Source organism: Plutella xylostella, chromosome 15 (genome assembly GCF_932276165.1).
Source record: "Plutella xylostella chromosome 15, ilPluXylo3.1, whole genome shotgun sequence".
In the NCBI taxonomy this organism is placed as follows: domain Eukaryota; kingdom Metazoa; phylum Arthropoda; class Insecta; order Lepidoptera; family Plutellidae; genus Plutella; species Plutella xylostella.
Window position 1 is genome coordinate 2,918,769 of NC_063995.1, and position 26,140 is coordinate 2,944,908.

General features: G+C 36.9%; 1 protein-coding gene and 1 long non-coding RNA gene across 2 annotated transcripts in view; one reads left to right on the top strand and one right to left on the bottom strand.

The window, feature by feature from the left end:
• LOC105386568 (voltage-dependent calcium channel type A subunit alpha-1) overlaps positions 1-26,140 on the bottom strand; it is a 109,155-nt gene that overhangs the window by 79,395 nt on the left and 3,620 nt on the right.
• LOC119692342 lies at positions 17,642-25,808 on the top strand. Its single transcript, XR_005254211.2, has 2 exons — positions 17,642-17,910; positions 24,572-25,808. It is a non-coding gene; the product is annotated as an uncharacterized LOC119692342 (long non-coding RNA).

Consider the following 26,140-nt stretch of genomic DNA (forward strand, 5'->3'; position numbering starts at 1 on the left):
GACCAAAACAACACCCACCAAACCACTTAACCGTTAATGAGACGCGTTTTTTTTTTCACGCAATTCAGTATACACACATCCGGATGTCCTGGCGGGTATAAATCGTCGACCCGGTTAATAATGTCGGCCCGGATAGCCCGTTACGTCCGAATTACAAGCCGAATGTACTGTAATTGGCCGTAAGTCCGCCGCCCGGCTGCAGCTGGGTGATTTAAGACTGGTGCATTGTAACGTCATAATCGTAGCCTATCTCATAATATAAAAACCGACTTCAAAAAACACTAAAAAGTTAAAAATTATTGTGGACTATGTGGTCCGAAATTATTCAAGCTTAGGAAGGCAGTTTAGACCTAAAGGGGATATGCACAAATAATCCATTCAATCGTGCTTGATGCAGGTGCTAACACCCCACAGAAAAAATAATAGAATTAATAGAGTATACGCGACAAATGAAAAAGTGCCACTGACATCATCACCATTGATATTATCAGAGAAAAAGTAAAACTAGCCGTAGAATATTAACATTATCGAGGTAAATTTTACGTTTTTACACGTCTGCTAAACGTTCTCGACAAAAACTCATAACAAGGGAAGGCTCGATTTATACAAAAGCGTTTGGTTGCTATTCTTTAACTTCAGTTTTAGTTTATTTAGCATCACTAGTGTTAGCTGTAAAGCTTACGCAGACGCTTTAAATGTTTTGAGGTAAGCGTCTACCATTCAGGACGCATCGCATTCAGTCAGTATTATTTTTATTTGTATAGAAATTCACACAAGTGCGTCCACTTAATCGGCATTGCCGACATCGTTTTTCCATACATTTATGAAAAGTTTGTTTCGATACGTATAAGCTATATACTAAGTGGAAGCTTACCTTTAAAAAGTACCGTGATACTTACCTTAAAAAAGTACCGTGATACCATCGCTGCGTATTCCACCATACATGGCAAAGTTTATAACACAATATACGAGTATGATTGTACAAACTTTTCCCTTCTACGATCCGTTACAGTACAAAAGTATCCACTATGAATCGAACACCAACTTTGCCGGCCCATTGCCTGCACTTCCTAGAATGGGAGCACGTGAAATAAGGAATTTATTGAATAAACTTTCCGAGCAGTTTTTTATTCTTGTTTGCAGTTTTAAATCACTAATGTTATTTTTAAGTTGTGTGAATTAATTCTACAGGGTGCAAAAGTGATATAGAAAGCTGAAAAAGCCTAACTGGGGTGGTAATTCTGAATCACTTTGGTTCAACGACTTTAAAGACTTTTGGAAATTCGTGAGTTTTCCCCTTTTTGCTTACTATTTATACCCTTTTTGCAACGTATAGTGTATAAATACCTACCATAAATAAGGCCAGGAGGATTAAAGTGGGTTTGCTTACCACACCGATAAGAGCCTATTCGTGCCGTGGTTAATTTGACACTAATGTCAACTTACCATTAAGTTAATTATAACCAGTAATTTTAATATTTATTTACTGTTTTTTAGGTTCAGAAATAATATGATTTCTATAGTGTATTTTTTCATTCTTGGGATTTAAGGTAAACAATTTTAGTGTGTCTTTTTATTTGAATTTATTTTTAAATGCTACGGTCTAATATAAAATAAACATAAAAACCAATTAAGTACTTACTAGCCAAAATAGTTGATTTCGCAATTAAACCTTTTAGCTGTAGTTTAAATTTGATTAAAAAGACACATTAAGGTTTTAGCTTTTATGATAAGCAAGAAAAATGCAGTATATCTACATCGATGTGTGACAGTAAAAGATAATTAAGGATTACATCAAATTTTTGTGTATCCAAACTTATTAAAACGAGTAATGATCACGAAAATAAATTTAACTCGAAGTAAATATTTTCAATATTGCACTATAAGGATAAATTACCTTAGTTTTAACTAGCAAATGTTAAATATAGATAGGTAGATAAAGATAGAGCACTCTTTATTTGAGAACTTTACATATTTTAAACACTAAGGGCGTCTTGCACAACAAAGTTAAATAAAATTAAATCTATGACCTCTTGCTCTGACATTATACTGTCAGAGCAAGAGACAAACTATTTAATTTTATTTAACTTTGTTGTGCAAGACGCCCTTAATTAGGGTACAAAAGGCGGTCTTAAGGCTTATAGCGATCTCTTCCAGACAACCTTTGGATGGATGGACTAAAAGAGACACATATAGTGTACAGTGTACTTACTAAATGGAATATGGAATATAATTTATTTTAATTATTATCTACACACTAAATATAAGCAAAAAATATATACAGACATGTACATACACCTACTACATACAAAAATATATAAATATATAAGTAAGCATGTAAAAAATACATTGATATTGGTAGCCGTACATACCGGTTTTTGAAATCAAATTTCACATTTCTCCATTATTTATGTTGTATCGGCCCGTAAATGATCCACTGCAGATGCAGAATTCAGAGGTCAGATTTCAAAGATGTTCACACACTACTATGAAACACCCGAGTCCGCGTTGTTCTATAACTATGAATATACTTTAGGTACATATACAGTACGAATTAAAATATGTAAGTAGCAGTGGACCAAGCCACAACCAGCAATGCATGAAACCCTAAACTAACACTCGATATTGAAACTGTGGCAAATCTATTAGTTAATTCGTAAAAAGTAGACATTGGGGCATCCAAATTGTATGATTGTTGTGGATTGACTGCATCCGGCGCTTTGATCATGCAGACACCTACTCAATTGTAAAATTATTGAATTACTAGGCCGTATCACAGCATAGCGACACATGGAGAGCAATTCTGAAGCAACCAATAAAGGAAAGGCAGATATGTATGGACAAGTGCCGTAAAACAAAATTGAATTACGTAAATTTGAGTCTGATCTAAGACCTAAGTACTATATTACCCAAAGGAGAATGGCAATTTCTCTATAGCGTCATGACCCAGAGCGGCCATTGATGAAACATACACTGATGTGTAGTCCGTGACTACAGTATATACTGGTATTAATTTTATTATTATGAGGCATGGGAGAACGAAGATATAAGTGCCGAAAGATCAAGTCTTTCTACTGTAGTAGATATTACCCTTGAGCTATAAATAGTTTTTAAAAGTGTTCCCGTGGGAATTCCTGGATAAAAAGTATTCTATGTTACTTCGGGATAACGGGAACTTCAATAGAATGAAATAATTTTTGAAATTGATCTCTTTATAAAAAAAGGTTTCCGAGTGTGAAATGTGCAAAAATAATCTTGATATTATTTGCAGGAATAAAATCATGTAATACATTTTGTGATGCACTATGTATTGGGAATCTCATGATTTAGATTATAAAACTTGTTTGTGCGTGTACTATTCATCAAAAACTTATTTAACAAAAAAATATATATTAATTAATTTACTTTTGAACCCTAATATCTCAAGAACCCCATGGCTTAGATTTTTTTAAATATTTTTCCCTGATAGTAGACATGTTTATCAATAACTTAAAATAGGTTTGGTTAGTGGCTGCTAACTTACGCAAAGCGGGTCAGGTTTCGCCATTCTTCTTTTTTGGGGCTGGTCCAAGATCAAATAAATAACGTGCTACCTATTTACTTGTATGCCATGCCATCACAGAGATCAGTATTTGAAATGTGCTCTCTTAGTTGGAAACTATTGCGATGTTTTTGTAATAGCAATGTAAATAAGAGTAGCTTTGGACTCTACAACCTCTTTGTGAGTTTTTCAGGCCCTCCTCTATTTAACATAATTATATGTTAGGTGTACTTGGCTGCGGGTCATAGTTTCTGACCGGTCCAGATCATAATCATCACTCGTCAATAAAATATTAAAGCACCTAGAAACATTAGTACGGGCTCAGTCTTAAGACCGATTCACACACTGTTTAGTGCGAGTGTTAAGTAGACGTACATTGTTGAATATGTATGGCAGATTGAAAAGTTTTGCAAATACTATACAACAAGCCCAACAATGTACGTTTACTACGCACTAAATAGTGCGTGAATCGGCCTTTAGTCGTAGTTAAAGAGTACCTATAGAGAGCTTAAATTCAAATGTCACCAACACAGCGATTTGTTTGAGAATACACCAAGAGGTATACCCTCCTGACCCCGAGAGGTATAAATGTATGCACTGTTCTTAAATTAAAAAAAAAAAATTTAAATACTGAACTGTTTTGTCACTTTGTCAAAGAACAAATTGTTAAAGGGATAGGTACTTTATAAAACTTTAAAGGAATAACAGGGATACGTACTCCATAAAACTTTTAATATAGGTATTTTTAAACTATATATTATTATTTTTTTCAATGTCCTACTCATAGCACGCCAGGTGTCAGGAGGATACAGCGGTCAGTGGCCCGAAGACTACAATTTTACATAATAGTGGACCTACTTGTGTTAGCACTTCGGGTTTTTTTGACTAATAATATCGTTTAAGCTAAATTTTAAAGATTGTCAACATTTAAAATCATCATAATGTAGGAGAAAGAATCTTAGCCGATTAAACACGAAGTTGATGACGTGATAACGAAGGTTTTTTACAGTTAACTATAATTCCCAAATTCCTAAACCATTTTCGTGTAATCTAACCTTTATAAAAATCGCTTTAAGCGATAGGACCGCCATTTATATACATATGTGTTAGTATAGTATGCATAAGTTATGTAACTTATTTTCTTGTGTAGAAATTAAGAATAATATTACATCAGTCTATGAATAATCTTTTCACCACCAACCATATACAATGTGAGACTTGTTTTCTCAGTGCTGTAAAAGTCGTCTCAGTTAGACGAATGGGGCTGACTTTTGATGTTATTCTGGACAACTTTTATTCTATATAAAAGCGTTTAGAAATTCATGGAAATCATAATTGCATATTGCAAATATTCATTGCGTTATGCGTGACTTTTCGGTATACCTGCATTTTTGTGCCGCACTTGTACCAGTTACTTCTATTTACTCATGTAGAGCTCCTCTACATTATTAAGTAAGTAAATAGAAGTAAGTTAATTTTTTACCTATAAACCACTCAAGCGCTAAAATCCGGAATTGTCAATAAGCTTACAGATCATCTGGTCTGATGTCACCGAAGTATCACTTTAGGGCTTCTCAAGAAAATATCGGAACGAGCTAGCACTTTGCGATCTGAGAGATGCACAATATATACATAGATCACATTAAATTAATGTTTTTTGTTTTAAAAATAGTATCATACCTACCTATTAGATATGTATTCTAATTTATTTACAATCGTAGGTACGTTCATAAAAAGTGCACTCATTTAAATGATTTTTCTAGGGTACTTTACAAATAAGTTTAATTCCCTTACTTGTGGTAAATATTTTATTTATATTTTAGCATAAACGTAATTATGTAGTAATAAAAATAATTCTTGCGCGTTTTTGTTGCAAAATATCAGTGAAAGTGTAAAGAAAATATAGAGCTATAATAGGTAGATAACTTCCCAATCCATGTTATCTTTATAACTCCTTAATAGCCTTAACAAAATAGTTTAAAATGCATTTTCAATTTCAAAATAGGGATTTTCACATTTAACTGACCCAATTTGCGAAAGGTTGTCTCGCCCTAATTCCAAAGCAAATGCATTCTCCGCATTTAGAATGTTCAACTTATGGACTGTACAGGTTTTATTTCTAATCTCTATTATTGCTCTATTTCCTATTATGTCGGAAAAAAATCTACTTGTTTATTCACCGCAACTAAAAAAGCGCTAAACGTAGATTTCAAAAGAAATACTAAAATTAAGGTAGGTAAGTTAACTAAAATTAACCTTACTCGTTTCCTAAAAACTCCACCTCGATGTTAAATGTTTTCTTGAGGGAATTCCGGGATAAAAACAGACCTATGTGTATTTGTGGTATCCCCTTTCTACGTACCAATTTTTATCATAATTTTTTCCTGTGGAAAAGCAAGAAAAAATGACAAGTAAGAACTTACTACTATTAATGGAATAGCAAATACATATTCGATCAAATAGCAAATAGGTACGTTATAACATACAATACGAACCTAAAAACAAACGCATTGTAAATTTGACGACATAAATTTATACCTACAATGAAATGAACTTAATCCTTCCTTACACAAGTTGCCAGAGAACATGACAACACAAAGCATCAGCATTCCGCAACATAGCGTGACTACCCCCCCTGCCGACGACACTCACATACAGACATGAACGAACCCTATCGTCATTAATAACCGGATGTGATTACACATTTACATATATATACATGCTGTTTCAACATGTGTACATAACAACATTAGAGCTATGTCGAGGGATCTATGTAAATTGAAGGTTTTTTTAAAGTGCCAAATCTATAAAGTTCAGACTGTTATCGTTGGATAGGGACGGCAATATACCTCCGTCTACGGTAGCTGCAAAAATGTAATGTTCTTCACATTCCTCCTAGAGTGACGAGCTCGTTACGAAAACGGCATCGGCGAGGAAACCTTACAAACTACAACTCACCAGACTTAGGGACATGGGCGCGGCGCCGCTGGCCACTCACAGCGCACAATTATTCGTCCAGCGTTCAGCTTAATAAATAAGCAATCCACATTAACGAATACGTTCGGCTACTGAATAACTTAAGCATTTCACCGAATAACATGCTTTTCAGCATCACCGACCTTCCCCCCTGTTGCTAGGCTGATCAAAAATTTTGTGAAAATCACCAGTCAAAGTTTATGGCCGTATCAGAGTTGATGTTCGAGCAACAATAATGAACCGTGGACGTTTGTTCGAAGACCAGCACAGAGGCCTCACTCGGCTGACCTGCGTTCAGAAAAGAAATGGATGTTTATGGTGTGTTATGGAGAGCTGTGGGGCGGTCAGACGGCGGTGGGTGTGGAAGGTCGGGGAAGCCGGGAGCGGTGCCGCGGCGCGTGGGCGCGAGCCCGGGCTCGGTGACGTCAGCGACGGCTCGGCGCCGCGCGGCCCAGCTCGCCAGCGTCGCCTGCCAATTATTTATGTACACGGCGACGGCGGCGGCGTGAAACAAAAGGCGACGACGACGGCGGCGGGGCGCGGGCGGAGAGCGCTCGCCGCAGCAGCGACGCGCGGCGCCATCTAGCGGGCCTACACGCGAAAGCGGTTCCCGTTCCTCTCCGTCTGCAGACGATCGAAACGGGTTTCCCTGCGCTGACTGACTCTAAAGCACTATCAGGAACTGCACAGGGGAATCACTAGCACTGTGGCGAAGCCTCGTCAACAAGGCGAGAGCTGCGACTGGAGATCGACCGTCGGGGTGCGTTAGAGCGCCTCCGAGGGGTTATGTCGCGGCGCGACAGATATCACAAGCACTGGGATGCGTACCGTCGTCAGAGCGTGGCCGGTGCGAGTGGTGGTGGCGGTCGGATGGGCCATGCTGTCAGGCGGCGCGAGTGAGGCGCGGGCCGGGCATGGCGGGCTACTGCTAGCACTGCGGTGCGGGCGTCCGCGGCGCGCGCTGCACGGCACTGAGCCGCGCCGCCGCCGCCGCCGCTCGGCTGCGCGCGCCGGCCCGCACCGCGCCTGGCTCACTCCGCCGCCGCGCTCGCCGCCGCCAGCGCGTGCACGCTGCAGCACCGGCACCGGCTGCTGTCCGCTGCACGCTGCTATTGATTGTGAGCACGTCGCGGCCGGCTGCACCTGCACCCGAGCGGGACCGCGGAGGCTGCACCGTGACTCGCTAACTACGGTTCACGCTCCCGACCTCGGAGAAAGCTGTTAATTGTATGTCATGACAATATAAAATAAAAGTCTGCGTACATTAATTTTACTGTTTACACTGCAGTAACTGAAACTGTTTATTGCCCATAAATTTTCGTGTACTTAATATTAAGCCGAGCACTTGTCACGGTAACGATACCTATAGTAGGAAGTATATTATTTTTCAGAACCATGAATATTTGAATGAGGTAATATTGAAACTTACAACGATATTGCATCTAGTGGCAACCGAAGTGGTAGTCGAAGTAGGTAGTAATTATTACGATTTTAACAATGATAAAACACAATTACGATGATGATACCTACTAAGATACGAGTATACATAAATTTACGATAATTAAATTACAATACGATTAAAAGGTAACAAACATCATAACTCGTAACCGTCCACAGCTGTACATATATAAGCCTCTACCAAAGAGCCTTCGTTGGCCACTTAAAACCACTACTGGCTATTCCTCTAGCTAGCAAAGTTAATTTGACAAAATCCCTTCACAAATACAAAACATCAGCGGACGCAACCCTGTCTCCCATCACAGAGCAGACAGTTTGGCGCCATCCCAACAGCACACACCACAGGCCCTTCCAAATTGACTTCACTTTTAGATCGCACTCTGTCAGCATTTGTGTTGTGAATCCTTTTCTCGTTGAGTCACAACTTTTTGACCTGCAATTTGCAAAGTTTATTGCCGAGCTTAGTAAATAATTATATTTGCGATGCGTACAAACATGCAATGTACGAAATAATACTCTGTCATTAGGTGTATGTTTTCCAACTCCTTATTTTCATGATTGTGTATGTTTTTTTTAATTCTAAAGCTTTGAAATTAGATCTGTATTTAAAATATATAGTCTGATTTAAAGTATACAGGTTTTTTTATTTCATAAAAATGACTTTAGTTATAAGTCGTGAGAACTCGTTTAGCTTTTTAACTACCGACTTTTCACAGTGACCAATAGCTGAACAATAAAATTGTCTGTTTATAGTTTTTTCCAGCTGGTTAATTAAATACCAATTTCCAACACTGTTAAAGGGAAGGTATAGACTGATCTTTATGACGTAAACTGCGCTGACTCACATACGTATCTATACTATGCTTACTTAAGTTTCTTTCGCCATTTCTTTCCTTCTCAATGACGGGGCCTTTGTGAAATGGTGGTAGATGACTATCGACAAATAATTGTAAAATTTTACGTCGATTAAACCATTTAAATTTGAATTTGAATTTAAGTATGGTAAAGCATAGAAAGTAGCAGATATTACGGGTAGATAGGTACAAATTATATAAGTGCTGAAGTGTGCTTTGAAATATTTACTTCGCACCTAGACTTTTTGATATCTTAGTGGAATTTGGAGACATCGTGAATAATTTTGACCTTTAAGAGTAAATACATGAACCTTTTATGGCACATAGAAGCTTGAAAAATACATTAAATATTATACACATTATCATCAGAAAAAAATTGTATATATATGAAGCAAATTTCTGCTTAAATCAGAAAAAAATAACTTAATCCTTGGTTTTCTTCAACTCGTCTAAACCGACTACCAAAGTGCCATAACCTAACCATGATTAAAAACCCCCGACATTCAACATTAAAAATCGCATAACTTTGAATGTCTCAGCCAATATTCATAAAATATAGCCAAAACACTATAGACAAAAGACTTTTTAGGGTCACCTAAAAGTCAAAACGAAAATCAGTTCAGACAGTTGCTACCACAGACACAGAAACACCGATATACAGAGACACGTTTAACTTATAACATTATTTTTCTGTAGGGGATTATGAAGCACACAACTGAAGAGGGAAAAAATGGTAGGCAAAGCATAGACCGCTATCGCATTAAAGAGCGTCCATATAAATACATGCGCCGTGAGCGTAACTTACAATACAAAACCTAATATAAAAAAAATTGACAAAAAAAATTGGCCGCAAAACATTTGAAAGCGATGAAAAATTTGCAGGAAATAATTTCAACAATTACCTACAATCTATGTAAATAATAGATTAGATCTATCCAATCTTTTCGATACGGTCGAAATGTACACCCACAATGCCGAAATATCAAAAACAATGAAAACACAAACGATGTAACACTTCGACAGTAAACATCAACACTCCGTGTCCGCGAATATTGCACTACAACCCATCCACCACCGCCTGTCCCGTAGCGAAACAATGCTAGCCAACGAAAACCGACTCTACCAAAAGAAGATAGAGTACAACAGAACGAGTGGGTAGAGTTGATGTAAGAGCCGGTTAAGAGTGAACGCACTATGTACTAGAAACCTTCTGAGCTACAAACGCTTTGTCTGCTGTTGCCTTCGTAGGCTTTCTTTTTTATTACTTACATGCACCGACGACGGCCTCATTCAGCCTAAACAGGAATTCCGGATATTGGTTGTAAAGAAAACTTTTCACTTAAGTATTCGTAGGTATATTTTTTGTTCCTGTTGGTACATTTTGGAGTGATATACAGTAATTACTTTCGTGTAAATCTATGGGGAATGGAGTGGAATAGCTAAAACTGTGGCAAATTATGCATATAAACGTATTTAATTATTTCATTTGTGCCCAACAACCCAATGATAAAAGCTAGTTAATTCCTAAAATTTTGGTTAGTATTATGTCTAGTACATGATTTTGTGATTTTCACAAACATGGCATAACAAAATTCCAATGGGAAAGTGTAAAATAACGACATCATCATTAATTTTAATTGAAACTGTCACTTCCTGACTATTCATTTAAAAGTGGATTAATATTAAATTATCTCGCCTTCAGCAAAAGTCATTAATCTACATTTATCAATTAAAAATATTATTATAATAATTACACGGGCTGAAATATTTTAATCGTAAATAGTATGCTCTGTAAATTGTGAAAATTATAAAAAAAACAGTCCAATCAACCATCAGAACGTGATCCAACCAATCAGCGATCAGATTATCGGGGCCTTCTCATTTCAAATTTGATCTGGCCACGTGTCGCGAAGGCGGATAGCAAAGTTCAAGTGTATAATTGCGAGAACCCTGCGCTGCGGCGACCCACTGACCCGGGGGCGACGACCGATGCACCGCCCCTCCGCGCCACGTAAATACAAACTCTATGCTCCCGACCTCCGAGGTACCAAACTCTGTACCGATTAATGCTTCGAAGTTTCAAACCTGCATGGTCAATAAAAAAAAGTTAAGAAATTAGAAATAAATAGTGCTGGCTGAAAATACTGCTTTGTTTATTTTTTTCTGACGTTCTTTTGGCATATTTTAATATATTTATAAGAAATGTTTGAATAAATTGGCATAATTTAAAAGTATTTATGTAGGGTGGTTTGGTTTCTTGATTCCTCTGAAATATTGAGCGGGTTCAAAGTCCTCGTCAATAAGAGAACTTTGTAAATTTATTTTGGAACTATTCCAAATTTACAGCAGACGGCTTGGTTCATCAAGTAAAATATCGGATCGGAAATAGAATTATAATAATTTAATTCTTTTGATTATATCAGTAACATCAACAATTTATAACTCTGTATTTTCTAATGCATATTCTTTTTCATCTGATCATAATTTATGTCGGTGATGTAAATAAATAGGTAATAACAAAATATATTTTCAAAACTATACCGCAAAAACTAAAGTCACTTGACATATTGTAATTAATTATGTTTAGCGCTGTCAAATACCCAATTTATGTAAACACTTTTAAAAAAACTAAATTGTTTGTGATAATTGACACTTACTTTACAAAATTTACATCACGTAGATCGTTACACTTATTCGTTTTGCAACAAAAACAGTTTTAATTTAGTAGCCCATACATCTCCGATGAAGGCGCGGGGTCGGCCGGTAGTATTTCTACAGTTTTGTACTAAAAATGTTGCACCCATTAAAAAAAACAGCAATTTTTCAAGCGAAGAATGCTGCCCATTTAAACTCTTGCATTTGCTTTTCGGCGATTTAAATAAAATGGCTACCTACTTTTCGTTTTCATTAGGCTGCAGATTTTTAAAATCTCAATTTAAAAGGATTATTATTACCTATATCATATTAAAATACTATCAACCTCTATGAATATTGTACCTATATTTTTTTTTTCATAAATTCCAAACTCACCAAAAACTGTGGCATTTTGTGAGAAATAAAAATAAGAACTTATTATGTTTCTTGCTTCGACATAATTGTGTAGATAGGTATAATTATAATTATCTTTATAAATAAAATAAGGCAGCATTGTAAAATTTACACGACATGAGTATTTAAACAATAAACCAACTTAGTAGGTTTAAACTTTAAACAAATGCAAATACCTACATATTTCCATCAGCATTTTTATATGTATAAGTTTGCTCTTAAATTTAAGTAAGTAAATGCGCGATTACGCTCCATAGAAATTTAAAACTAAACGCCACCCAACAAAACCATTAATATAGTTACAGTAAAAAGTTGAATATAAAAATAGGTCAGTTTTACTCTAGTACTAATGAGCTACGCAGCTACGCTGCATGCTACGAGCTACGGGCTACGAACTGGCTACGGCGTAGCAAGCGTAGTAAACCAACGTAGGAGAGTTTTTTTTTTACGGGTGATTCTTTAATATGTATTCATTGTAATACTGTAATGGCACATAATATCTGTCCGTTGATATCTATGTTAGGTAGGAGTGGTAGGACTGTTATAACTTAATTGATTTATAACCTTATAATATATTACACCTACTTACATGTATTTTTTTTATTTATTTTAAAGCCCCTAAAAGCGAGAACAATAACTCTGCGTTTTAAATAGGTCCTGAAGCTCAGTATTACTAAATACATTAGGTGTAAAGTAATAATGCTGGTATTAAATAAAGAAATATTCTATTCTAAACTTACGCTGCGACCATCCTCGGATGGCCTCTGGCATAAAAGCGTCTGATTTTTCGAGCTTTGTTTATATAGCCATACATGACATAGATTAACGCTGACTCTACCTAAGTACTTTGTGCATACAGAAGCCTGTAGCAGCTTAGGATTAACCCCAGATTTTTTTATTGACGCTGAGATTTGATTGGGATTTTGTTACGTGCGTCCGGCTCTATAGAGACGGTTGACATTAGGATATTTCTTAGGTCTTTGGTTATGGCCAGTAGCGCCTCTATTGGGAGCTGTTAGAAGTGAGAGTAGCTATTACTATCGCACGCCGTGTCCTCTTGGCAACACAAGTTTGTGCTCTTTTAGCTTAAAAAGTGTTAAACTTAATTTTACTTTTATGCATATATTTTTTGTTCATGACACGATGTAGAAATACTTACTAATGTTAAACTATCATGTAGTTTCCTTATCCAAATCATTTTCCTTTATAACAATATCAAAGTATACTTTATACTATACCAATTTCAAAAACCAATTAAATTAAAAGACCTTACCCATAATTAGTTCTTAACCAAAACTGATTACTTCTAACCCTTGCAACAACATATCAAAAAGCAATCTATTCGATGAAAACACCGAAACTTAACAACTAATTACTTAGGCGGTATTTAATATAGGGAAAGCCGCATAAAAATAGGTCATATATTGGCGGACGAGTGAGATGAAAAATAGTGCAACAAATTGTAGTATAGCTGCGTCTCGTTCTCGCGCCGGAAATCAATAATGGCATCTAGCCACGTGGCCGAGCCCGCTCCATTTACACCAGGCAAACGTCGCCAGCGGACGACTTTCACGACGTTCCATTATTCCAAAATTGAATTCGAACGTCTTGCTTTCTGTTTCAGCCAGTTCGAATGGCCTCAAATAGTCGGGGCGAGATTGGATTTGAGGCTGTCACTCGAGCTCAACCAATCATGATGCGCAAAACTTGCTACACTTACTTGGCTTATTTTTTTATAGTAATTGAAAGGTTTCATTTGAGAAAGATATGTTTATCATCAATGCTAAAAAAACGATTGCTGTAAGTATACATTTATATCAGGTATCTCATACAGGTACTTACTTCAATACATTGCCCAAGTATATTTTTTGGCACAGTTATGTAAGTACAAACCAATCTTGTATGTATGTATAAAGGAGTACGATAAGGTCTTCAAATATTAAAACTCCTTCCTTGATTCAGTACGCTTTGAATGAAACTGGTGCTGCCATCTGTTAGATGATATGGAACAACATGATTGGAGAGCTTTGAAAAACGCCATCTACGGAAAATTTTATAAACGACAGGCTACACTATCGTAGCAATCTGCTTGTATCCTTTGCTCTTGAAATGCATTATAATTTAGGTAGATGGCGCCCACTGCAAGGTGAGGTAAGACTTAAAAGACAGAAAAGTTTTCATTGAAGCCAACAGGTGGCGTTGATAAATTTCACATATTATATATGGTAAAGCCTATGACCTATTCGGTATTTATAACCTGAAAAATAGAAAGATAAGACAACGATAAGATAATACTACGTTTTCTAATTCGTTAACTACATTAATTAAATGATTTTCATATTGTACAAGTACACTACAAGTTATCGTTATACATTATGACTATTATATATTATGATATACATTATAATATGGAAATGCGAATATATGGAAATATCGCACTTTTGGAAACTGATGCATAGAAAGCAACAAATATTTTTTATCAAAGTTATAGCATTGATTTGTTTGCTAGTAAGTAGATACATAAATATTCAAAATCAGAGAGGTGAGCATTTTAGGTTTTCAAATAACTGAGAAATTAAGTTTTATTTTGAAGAAAACTAACAAGTGGAGTCTGTTGTGGCATTTGTCATGAACATAGCCTGTGATGAGGCACGCACAAAATTGTATATTTTAGAAATTATACCTGTTAATAAGAATAATGACAGGGTCAAGAGTCATTTCGGGAACACTTTTAATTATTTTTTAAATAATAATATAACGAACACGTTTAAGAATCCCCTTCAAGAAATAGTAATTAACCTTTTCCTAAATCAGAAAATATTATTATTTTGATTTTTTTCATAATGAAACCACTTATTTTTCAAATTACTCTCCATAAATTTCCAATTTGTGCAAATTTCGTTCCATAATTTCAATTTATTGTATACATTTTTGCACTACGTTATATATTAATAATATTAATACAAAGGTTTCAAGGTAATTTAATGCTGTATATGCAAGATTTAATTATAGCATTACATAATAGTGACTTATTTGCCGTTTTTGTGATGTTCCCGAAAATGATGGGAGTGTTCCCAAAATGACAACGAAGTTCCCTAAATGACGTTGACCTTCCCTAAATGAACGCAAAGCTAGGTTTTTGGTACATTTGGTGTATGAAAATGATATAATCATCATCATCATCATCTCAGCCATAGGACGTGCACTGCTGAACATAGGCCTCCCCCAAAGATTTCCACCTTGTACGATCGGAGGCGGCCCGCATCCAGTGCTTCCCCGCGGACTTGACTATACCGACCGTTCATATCGCGGGGGGCCGCCCAACACTGCGCTTGCCAGTACGTGGTCTCCACTCGAGGACTCTTCTGCTCCACCGACCATCAGTCCTTCGAGCAATGTGTCCGGCCCATTGCCATTTCAGCTTACTGACTCGATAAGCTATGTCTGTTACTTTGGTTCTTCTACGGATCTCTTCATTTCTGATTCGATCACGTAGAGACACGCCGAGCATAGCCCTTTCCATAGCTCGATGGGTGACTCCGAGCCTATTCAAGAGGCCTAAAGTTAGAGACCACGTCTCGGCCCCGTAGGTCATCACTGGCAACACGCACTGTTCGAAGACTTTCGACTTGAGGCACTGGGGAATTTCGGACATGAAGACGCTTCTTAACTTCCCAAACGCTGCCCAGCCAAGTTGGATTCGCCGAGTGACCTCTTTCTCGAAGTTGGATCTTCCTAGTTGGACTGTTTGTCCAAGGTAGGCGCTACCTGAGAATTGGCCATGACTTTCAACTTGTCCATATTCATCTTGAGGCCTACCTGTTGGGAAACGCGATTGAGGTCAGCATTTTGCTGAGGTCTTCCAACGATTCTGCCATAACCACGATATCTTCGGCAAACCGAAGGTGAGAGATGTATTCGCCGTTGATTGCCGAGTTCTTTTCAGTCTAGGAGCTTGAAGACATCTTCCATCGCATTAGTGAAGAGCTTCACCTCTCTGCAATGGAATTGCTTCCATAGTCTGGTCCTGTACTCAAACTGACATGGTGGCGTTTCTATACAATCACTTCAACACTTCGATATACCCGTAGTCAATGTGACACCGTTGTAAGGCGTTTAGCACCGCCCACGTCTCGATCGAATCAAAGGCCTTCTGATAGTCCACAAACGCTAAGGTTCTATTCTATTCTCTGTGGGGTTGCAAGTACCTGCACCTGGCTCTCTCGAGTGGAACCTTTGCGTATATCCCCAAGGTCTAAACTGCCTTCCTAAGCTTGGACCATTTCCCACCACGCTGGTCCACTGCGGGTTGGTGGGTTCACATATCTAGATGTGCTAAATCTAGATATGCAGGTTTCCTCACGATGTTTTCCTTCACCGTAAGAGCGATGGTATACATTGTACTTAAGTTAAAATAACTCATTGGTACATGTCAGCGCCGAGATTTGAACCCGCATCTCTTGCGTGAGAAGCGGGCGCTTACCCGACTGAGCTACCAACGCTAAGGTTTTTAGGGACGCCTTTTTTGACTTCCTTTTCTCTTCATTTTCATCGTTCTCCATCTTACTCGTACTAAATGGATACCTAAAACCAAGATTTTGCATGTTTATGGTTTTTTAAGCATTAAAGCATCATTTTGCCCAAAAAAATGGCATTTCAGGGACGTAGGCGTCATTTCGTGAACATCTGTCATATACCAGAACGTTCCCGAAATGACCGTTCCCGAAATGATTATTCGTTAGATATTTTCATGTCTCGCTTGACGCTGCCATGTTAAATATTGGTTTTAGAGATTATGAACAAGTAACCAACAATATTTATAAGAATTTTGCTAAAAGTACGCAAATTCTCGAAAAACTACTTACTAAAGAGCGTTCCCGTAGTGACAGGGAATTAAAGTACGCTTCACACATATGAAATTAAAAGGTACTTACCAACAAAATCTAATATATTTTTTTTGAAAACACAACACACGCCTTTTGCTTTGAATTGTGAACTTTACACTGCTGCTCGCTAACGCCACCTGGCGTGTGTTGTTTTATTTACATTGACCGATATCCACCACGTTCACGGAATGATTTGATAAACGACGGACAGCATTTGAATAGCCAAAATATGAAGAAGTTTTACTTGTAATAATGTAATTTATACGTGTATTCTTAATTTAATTACACTAAAAGCCAATATTAAAATATGACAGTTTTAAGTGGTAATTAAAAAAAAAAATTACTTGTCTGAACTATGAAACATGGTATACGGACGCGTTCCCGGAATGACGATTTAGACCTTTTTTGTTTAAAATCAAATAAAACTTACCATAGCGAAATAAATATGCACAGAACCTATATTTTGAAATAAGTATTTTAGTAATATCATGTAATAAAATGAGGAAAAACTTTGTCGGAAGCATAATGCTCACCTCTCTGATTTTGACCCATAAACAGAATGTTGCGAAAGTGGTATACTTACTACGCCGATAGTGGAATAGCATTTTTTGGAATGGGTCACATGTGAATTCGCTAAAAACATGCTCCATAGTAAAAAGTTACGTGACCTACAAAGATTCTATGGAGAAGCAACATTTTTCCTCTTTCGGCTTAATATACAATTTTTGCAACACCCTGTACAAATTAAGATTTCATTTATGAGTTTTCAGTTTGCGAAAGTATTTTATTCTATTTTCTATAGGGGTGTAAGTATTTGCACCTGAGAGACAGATTGAACCTTTGTGCATATCCCTACGTCTAAACTTCCTTCTGTTAGCATTCATTACGTTTTAACACATGTTTCAATCGTTTCTGAACGAGTCTTAAAAAAAAAAAAAAAGATTCAACTTGACGTTTGACAGCTAACGGGCGGGCATTCGAAAATCAGCCGTGAGAAGAGTGTTTTGGTTTAAACGATATCTTACTGTAAATTAGTAATAAGAAGCGATAAATATACAGATGCATTAATATTATAAGCCTGGAAGTTTAATTACGCAAGCCTGACAACAATCAGAAGTGGGATAAGAACGCTGAAAAGAACTTGGAGGTATGTAATATTGTTCAATTATAGGTTATGTATTTTTTTTCCTATCTTGTTGTGTGACTTTAAGATGCAATATAACACTGTGAACGGTATTGGAAGGAATTCCAATTATGTGCTCTTGAATCTGAAACCTAGGGGCATATGTATCATGTTAGATTTATATTTACAACAAAAAAAAGATAAACTGGGTAAAAAAATAAAATATTAATTCAGAGCAGAGCTGATAACAATGATCAGATCTCATTCAATTGTCGGTGCTATGTAGGTGGGTAAGTTTGTACCTACCTAAAACCACTCATCACAAGCAATTACCCAGAAAGTAAGTTTTCAACTTGAGTTGTTTTCTTGGTAATTTAATTAAAGTTATTCTGAAACTTCCTACCTACCTCAGATATAATAAAATGCACTATACTCGAACATTGGGTGTGAAATAAGTTTATCTTTAGAATACTTGTAGGCTGCTTTCCCAAGTCATAGTAGCACATAGTACCTGCAGTCATTAGTTGTGGCTAAAGATATACTTTTACTTACATTAGTATAAGCTACCGTTTCTATACCCAAGGCTATAGGTTGAGTGGCCCTATTGTGAAGGGTGGGTTAAGTTTCTAGGTACCTATTTTATGAAGCTGGTTAGATAAATTAGCGATGAACTTGATCTAATCCATAAAATTCTTATTTAATTTAATACTATCTAATTTAATACATTACTGTACTCATGATTTACATTTGGCACTTATATGGTACTGGTAGTGGAGAATAATTAATTAAGGCTGTTATGATGAGGTGAGTATAGTGGTATAATCAATGTATTGCTTGATAATATAATATATATTTTTTGGTGACCACTGTGGCGGACTTATGTGCATATTATACATAATTATATTACCTTCCAACTTGTATTTGTGCTTGGACAGTGAATTTATAATTTATTTTAAGTTATGAGATAAATTTGTAGTCTTCCATACATAAACTTAAATAAAATAGGAAGCCTAATAAATGAGAGTAGGTACTTATACATTATTGGCTTAACGTAAACCCATAGTGTATACATTTTATTTTCTATTACCTCTTTATTATATACGTACTTCCTAGGAAAAGGGAGCCAAAGTAGGTATTAGATTAGTTTTATTTTCATTGTAAACATAGTCAATGGGTGCGATGGGCTTCACCTCAAGTGCAACATAGTTGCACAGTTCAAATTTAACTCTCGCTTTGTGTTTATGTACAGTGGGGAAAGTGCTTAGTAGTAATTATATGTTTACATTTGTACTTCTTTAACATGGATTAACAGTAAATTCATAATAATATGGATACCATACCGGTAGGTATGTATCGTAGGTTATTAAAAATTGATGTTGAAAATAAAAAGTTTGAAAGACAGTTCGGTAATCAGGAATTAATGGTCTATCATCTAATATGAGTAGATTTCTTTATTCTTATTCTTGAGACTCTAAGGTAACTTTATACTTACGTACTTATGATGTTGATTTATAACGAAGAATGCACGCACCCAATTACGTATAGCTCTTGATATACTCACTTATGATTTTGTTGTTTTTCCCATCTCTTCCTACTAATCTTCTTCCTGTGATAACTAACTATAACACTTATCGATATACATGATTAAATTATCTAAATATCTTATTTTATTATAAAATAAATAACACTTATTCATCTCGTGGATTGTATCTGAAGTTTTCACCACAACCCTTAAAAGTGACTTACCTGCGACTGTAACATGTCGTCAAGTGATACGTCCCGCTATACTCCACCTATGGGGGAAAGGGATAAACTAGATAGAACTGGGGAGGAAAGTCGAAGGTCACGTAGTCGAAGAAGGATAAATAAGACTCGGAGGCATAGAAGATCTGTGACTAGGAGCAATCGGCGGCAATCTAAACGAGAAACATACCGCAAGAGATCTCGGAGCAGACTAACCACAACGACTGACACCACAGACAGCACTACGCCTGATCGCACTTTAGCAAGAAAGCGGAGTATGCATCGTAGTCGACGCCGCCGATGTCTAAGCTCTACAGACTCATCCAACTCTTGTGACTCATCGTCGGATTCGTCATACCCTTCTTCAAAAAGAAGAAGACGATCGCGCTCAAAAATACGCTCTGATCATAGAGAAAAACGAAGACGCATGTTCTCTGGGCCCAACAAGGAAAGAGAATTTATGGATAATTTCGTAAGATTAATGAATAACAAAGGAAATCCTTTTGAAGGAGCACACAATGTGATCCCAGAATTTGACCCGGATACCCATTCACAATCGGCAGCAGACTGGATTCGAAAGGTGAATGAGACGGCACGAATCTATGGATGGAGTGACAAGCAAATAGTGTACTACGCAATACCAAAGCTAGCCGGACAGGCCAAAAAGTGGTACCAGGGTAGAAGTTCTGTGGACTTGAGCTGGAATCAATGGCAGAAGAAAATCATTAAGACCTTTCCCGATGACCGGAATTACGCGGATCGACTATCGGAGATGCTCAATAGGAGGAGTAAAAGAGAAGAGTCACTTGAGGAATATTTTCACGAGAAGGCAAGATTGGTTAAAATGTGTGGTATTACTGGTAGAAACGCTGTTGACTGCATAGTTACTGGTATTTTTGACAACGGTATACGGCTTAATGCACAAGGTTCAAGTTTTAAGAGACCATCCCAATTACTTAAATACCTAAGACGGATCTCTAAAAGAAATATAATTTGGCCTAAACGAGATATTCCAAGGACTGAAACTAGAAACACAGATAGCAGTCGTACTAACTCAAATAAGACTACATTCCGAGAGAAATCTAGAAACAGCTATCATTGTTTCAACTGTTCAGAGGCTGGGCACACGGCCAGGAGATGCCCAAAACCTCTAAAGAGATGTGTCAAATGTCAACGATTAGGACATGAATCACAAAATTGTCGATCCAACCCTTTTAACCCACAAGGCAATGCTGCGTCGAATAATAATAACGAGAATAAATCCGACAATACTCAAAATGTCTTGCAAATTACCTCGACTGAACAATTAAATAGTAAGTATTTCAAGTCTGTTACACTTGATAATGTTCCTTGCTCTGCATATATTGACTTTGGGAGTCAGTGCACTCTAGTCCAAGAAAAGGTTGCTGATAGTCTTCGATTGGTAATTGATAGAACCGGCCTACCGGAAATAAAAGGTTTTGCTTTTGGTAGGATAACTCCAATTGGTAGAGTAACAGTTACAATTGTTGTTGACGTGGTTGAGGCGGACGTCGAAGCGTACGTTGTACCCAACAATTTATTAAAAACTGAGGTCCTTATTGGCCAATCATTAACTGAGTTACCTACAGTAGTAGTTTATAAAACAAATAAAGATTTAGTTTTATATTGTGATCACTCTGAGGTGGAGAAAATAAATATTTTTAATACTGAGACCGTCTCAGTTACGGGATCAAAAGATATAGAGGTACACACAGAGAATGATTACACAGGACTCTTATTTATTCCCGGCAGTATTTGCTTAAAACCTGGTTGCGAACATATACTATTGCAGGGTATTTATTCTTTTAAAAAAGGGAAGGGTCGCTGTATTGTATTGAATTTATCACAGCAGGGAACGAATCTCCCAAAATCTAAATTGATGGGGCGAGGAATTAAGTTTGACAAAGGCGAACGTTTACTATCAGAAACGAAACAAATTAACGTTAATGTTATTGATGTCACTAACTCATCCCAAAATTCCCCAATTTGTACTGATAAGGAGCCAATAACGTTAGAAATGTTGAATATTGGACCCAAGGTCACTGAAAGTGGTAAAATTATGCTATTAGATCTTCTTAATAACTTTAGAGATTGCTTCGCTCTTAATCTGCGGGAACTTGGTTTCACATCTATAACCCAGATGACGCTTCATCTTAATGACAACACCCCCGTGACATATAGGCCCTATCGCTTACCGTTCAGCGAGCGGGCCAAGGTTCGGGAGATGGTGGGCAACTTATTGGATAACGGTATAATACAGGAGTCGCAATCAGCTTATGCCAGTCCCATCGTGTTGGTGCGAAAGAAGAATAATGAGTATCGTATGTGCGTCGACTACAGAGCATTGAATAGAAAAACTGTAAAGGACAGCTATCCGATGCCTGTAATAGACGACCAGCTTGATCGTTTAAGTGGAAAATCATATTTCACAAGTTTAGACCTCGCTTCCGGATATCACCAAATACCCGTAGCCGAGGAGTCACGTCATCTCACTGCCTTCGTGACTCCCGATGGGCATTACGAGTATTTAAGGATGCCGTTTGGACTAGTTAATGCGCCTGCGGTCTTTCAGAGCATGATCAATAAAGCCTTAGGGGCGGACCGCTTTGAGTTAGCCATTCCTTATTTAGATGACCTATTGTCGACGGGAAGTACCTTTCAAGAAGCATTCTCTAAGCTTGAACGTATTCTCGAACTCCTAAGAAAGGCAAACTTAACTCTTAATTTAAAGAAATGTTTCTTCTTCCAATCCCACATCTCTTATCTTGGGTATGAAATTTCTGAGAAAGGATTGAAACCTGGAGAAGAGAAGATAAAAGCTGTGTCAGAGTTCCCCAGACCAACCAACGTACATCAGATTCGTCAATTTGTGGGTCTAGCGAGCTACTTCCGACGCTTTGTTTATAATTTTTCGCTGATTGTGCGACCTTTGACAAAGCTAACAAAAGCCGACGCTCAATGGCAATGGGGCGACGAACAAGAAAACGCTTTTCAGGATTTAAAAGCAAAACTCGTAGTTCGTCCTATATTGGCGCTATACGACCCGAATTATATTACCGAAGTCCACTGTGACGCCAGTAAATTAGGAGTGGGCGGAGTTTTACTACAACGACCTAATGAGGAAACTCCCTTTAAACCAGTTGCCTATTTTAGTCGCCAGACTACGAAAGAAGAATCTCTCTGGCACTCTTATGAGTTAGAGACTATGGCGGTGGTACAAACCTTAAAGAAATTTAGGGTATTTCTGATTGGTCTTGAATTTAAAGTTATAACCGACTGTAATGCCCTGCGTAGCACACTTACTAAGCGAGACCTCATTCCTAAGATAGCTAGATGGTGGTTAATGTTACAGGAGTATAATTTCTCCATTGAGTATAGACCCGGACACAGTATGCAACATGTAGATGCTTTGAGCCGGAACCCAGTTACACCGCCAAGCCTTGAAGAAGAATTAGAGGTTCTTAATATTACGGCTACAGACTGGCTACATACTGTCCAGATGACCGACCCGCGAATCAAACATATAAAAGCTATCTTGGAAACTCCTGAGGTGGATCTCAAAGATATTTCGGACAATTACTCTCTCCGTGACGGTAAAGTTTATCGTCGTGTGGGATCAAAACTTAAATGGGTGGTTCCGAATTCAGCTCGATGGAGGATTTGTCAACTTAACCATGACGAAGCGGGCCATTTCTCGACTGAGAAGACGCTCGAGAAAATAAGAAATGACTACTGGTTTCCGAAAATGAACCGCTTTGTTAAGAAATATGTCGAAGCTTGCATAAATTGCGCATATAATAAGGAGATGTCTGGAAAGAAAACAGGATACCTTCATCCAATCCCCAAAGTGAATGCGATTTTCCATACGATCCATATGGATCACTTGGGCCCATTTATAAAAAGTAAGAAGGGGAATACTTATATACTGGGGGTGATAGACGGATTTAGCAAATTTATATTTGTAAGACCTGTTAGAAATACTAGATCCAAAACCACTATAAAAGTATTGGAGGACATATTTGCAACATTTGGTAGTCCTAAAATAATCATATCAGATCAGGGGACTAGTTTCTCTTCCAGTGAGTTTAAGACGTTCATTAGTTCAATCGGCATCAAGCATGTCTTTAATGCTGTCGCTACACCAAGAGCGAACGGCCAGATTGAACGCTATAATCGGACTATACTTAACTCACTCGCTGCCATGAATCATGGTCAGGACGAGAAAGATTGGGACTCTAATGTTGCCAAATTACAGTGGAGCTTAAATAACACTGTTAACAAAAGTACTGGGAAAACACCTGCAGAGATCGTGTTCGGACAAACTACTAACAGTCAGTCTGAAGGAATCTTAAAAGGAGCTCTTCAAACAGAGGAACAAATCTCAGACTCTGATAGACTAGAAATGAGAAAATCTGTGCAGAATAGAATAGAAGAGAGACAGACCAAAATGAAAGAAAATTTTGACAAGACCCGTGGTCCTACACGTATATTTAAAGAAGGAGATTTAGTAATGATTCCGAACAATAACCCCGATAAGGGAAAAAGTAAGAAATTAGCACCTAAGTTTCGAGGTCCATTTAGAGTATCCGGTGTGCTGGATAAGGATAGGTATGAAGTATGTAGCATCTCTGGACACTCTAAAAGAAGATACAAAAATATTTATGCTGCTGATCATTTGAAACCTTGGATCACAATGTCTCATCCACCACTCGAAAGCGAAGGGTCTGATGAAGATGATTCAGAGTCAGATAATAGTCAGTAAATATACTACTATACTACTACTATTATACTAGTAAATATTATACTATACTACTACTACTATAAATAAATTTTAATCGGTTGTAACATTACTAATCATTATGGTCATATTGGTACTATATTTAATATTTAAATTAACAGTTCCTTACCCTGACCTTTACAGCTTAGGTTCAGGACGGATAAGGAACATATCGGGAAGTCGGTGAGCCCCGGTGACAGATGTTGACAGATAATGTTGGATTGATTATTGATTCATGAATCAACAAGAACTGTGGCTTTCGGATGGCTAGACAGACTGATGATGAAGAAAACTACCAGTAAATGCAGGCCGTGGCTCTCGGGTGGCTAAACGGAAGCATCTGAGTAAGATTTTTTAAAATGGATTTTTCTTTAATGAACTAAAGCTTTCGGATGGCTTAATCAATAATTAATAAGTGCAGGCCGTGGCTCTCGGGTGGCTAAACGGAAGCAAATAAAAAGTGAATACATTACATATATTTTTTGTATGGAAAATGTCTTAATTTATATATTTATTGTTAAATTAATGCAGGCCGTGGCTCTCGGGTGGCTAAACGGAAGCAGACTAGAATATTATTCCATACAATCATGTACTTAAATGTAATTTGTGAATGGATAAATAATATAAAGATATTTCTGGTGGCCAATTGTACTTAAATTATATTTTCAGAATTACTAAGGCTCATGGGTTATTTATGATTGATAATACTGTAATTTTGTATAATTGATAATACTGTAATGATGAGATAATGAATTGATGATTGTGACATATATTTATAATACACTAAATGTTTATTATTTCATTTCAATTATAATCAAAGTATGTTTAAAAATAAAAACGGATAAATGTATTAATAAATGAAATTAAAGCCTATTGTTCACTTCACTCATAAATGAATCTAAGACGATAAGGGTTTTTTTTTTTTTTTTTTTTGTATAACTGGAATGTGTTAGAATTAGTTTTTCAGAATGACTTTACGTAAATTGTTTTTAAGTATATTTATGTTATTAATTTCAACAAAAATAATGTATTTTTTGTCATGTTAGATTGTTTAATATAGTATGTCTCACTTGTTATCTGTTCTGTAATGATTATGATAGGTATGTGGTCATACCCGTAGTAGAATGGCCGAACATTAATGAGGAATGGGGACATTCCCCTATCAGAATGGCCGACTGTTAGCATTCATTACGTTTTAACACATGTTTCAATCGTTTCTGAACGAGTCTTAAAAAAAAAAAAAAAGATTCAACTTGACGTTTGACAGCTAACGGGCGGGCATTCGAAAATCAGCCGTGAGAAGAGTGTTTTGGTTTAAACGATATCTTACTGTAAATTAGTAATAAGAAGCGATAAATATACAGATGCATTAATATTATAAGCCTGGAAGTTTAATTACGCAAGCCTGACAACACTTCCTAAGCTTAGACCATTTCCCACCGCGCTGGTCTACTAAGGGTGGGTTCACATAAATCCAGATGTGCGAAACAATTTTTTTCATATTCGTTTTTATTTCCGTTATTTCTCATCGGAATAAACCATTTACTGTAGAAAACTCTCGTGTTCTATTTTTCTCTGCCAACGCCAATAATAATATTGATGATAAAAATGCAAATATACTTGCTTATCGGAAGACATAAAAAGTAAATAGATTCCCAAAGAATACATTTTGTTCTTTTATGGATGATTCCTAGATTAATGTGCCGTGTATGT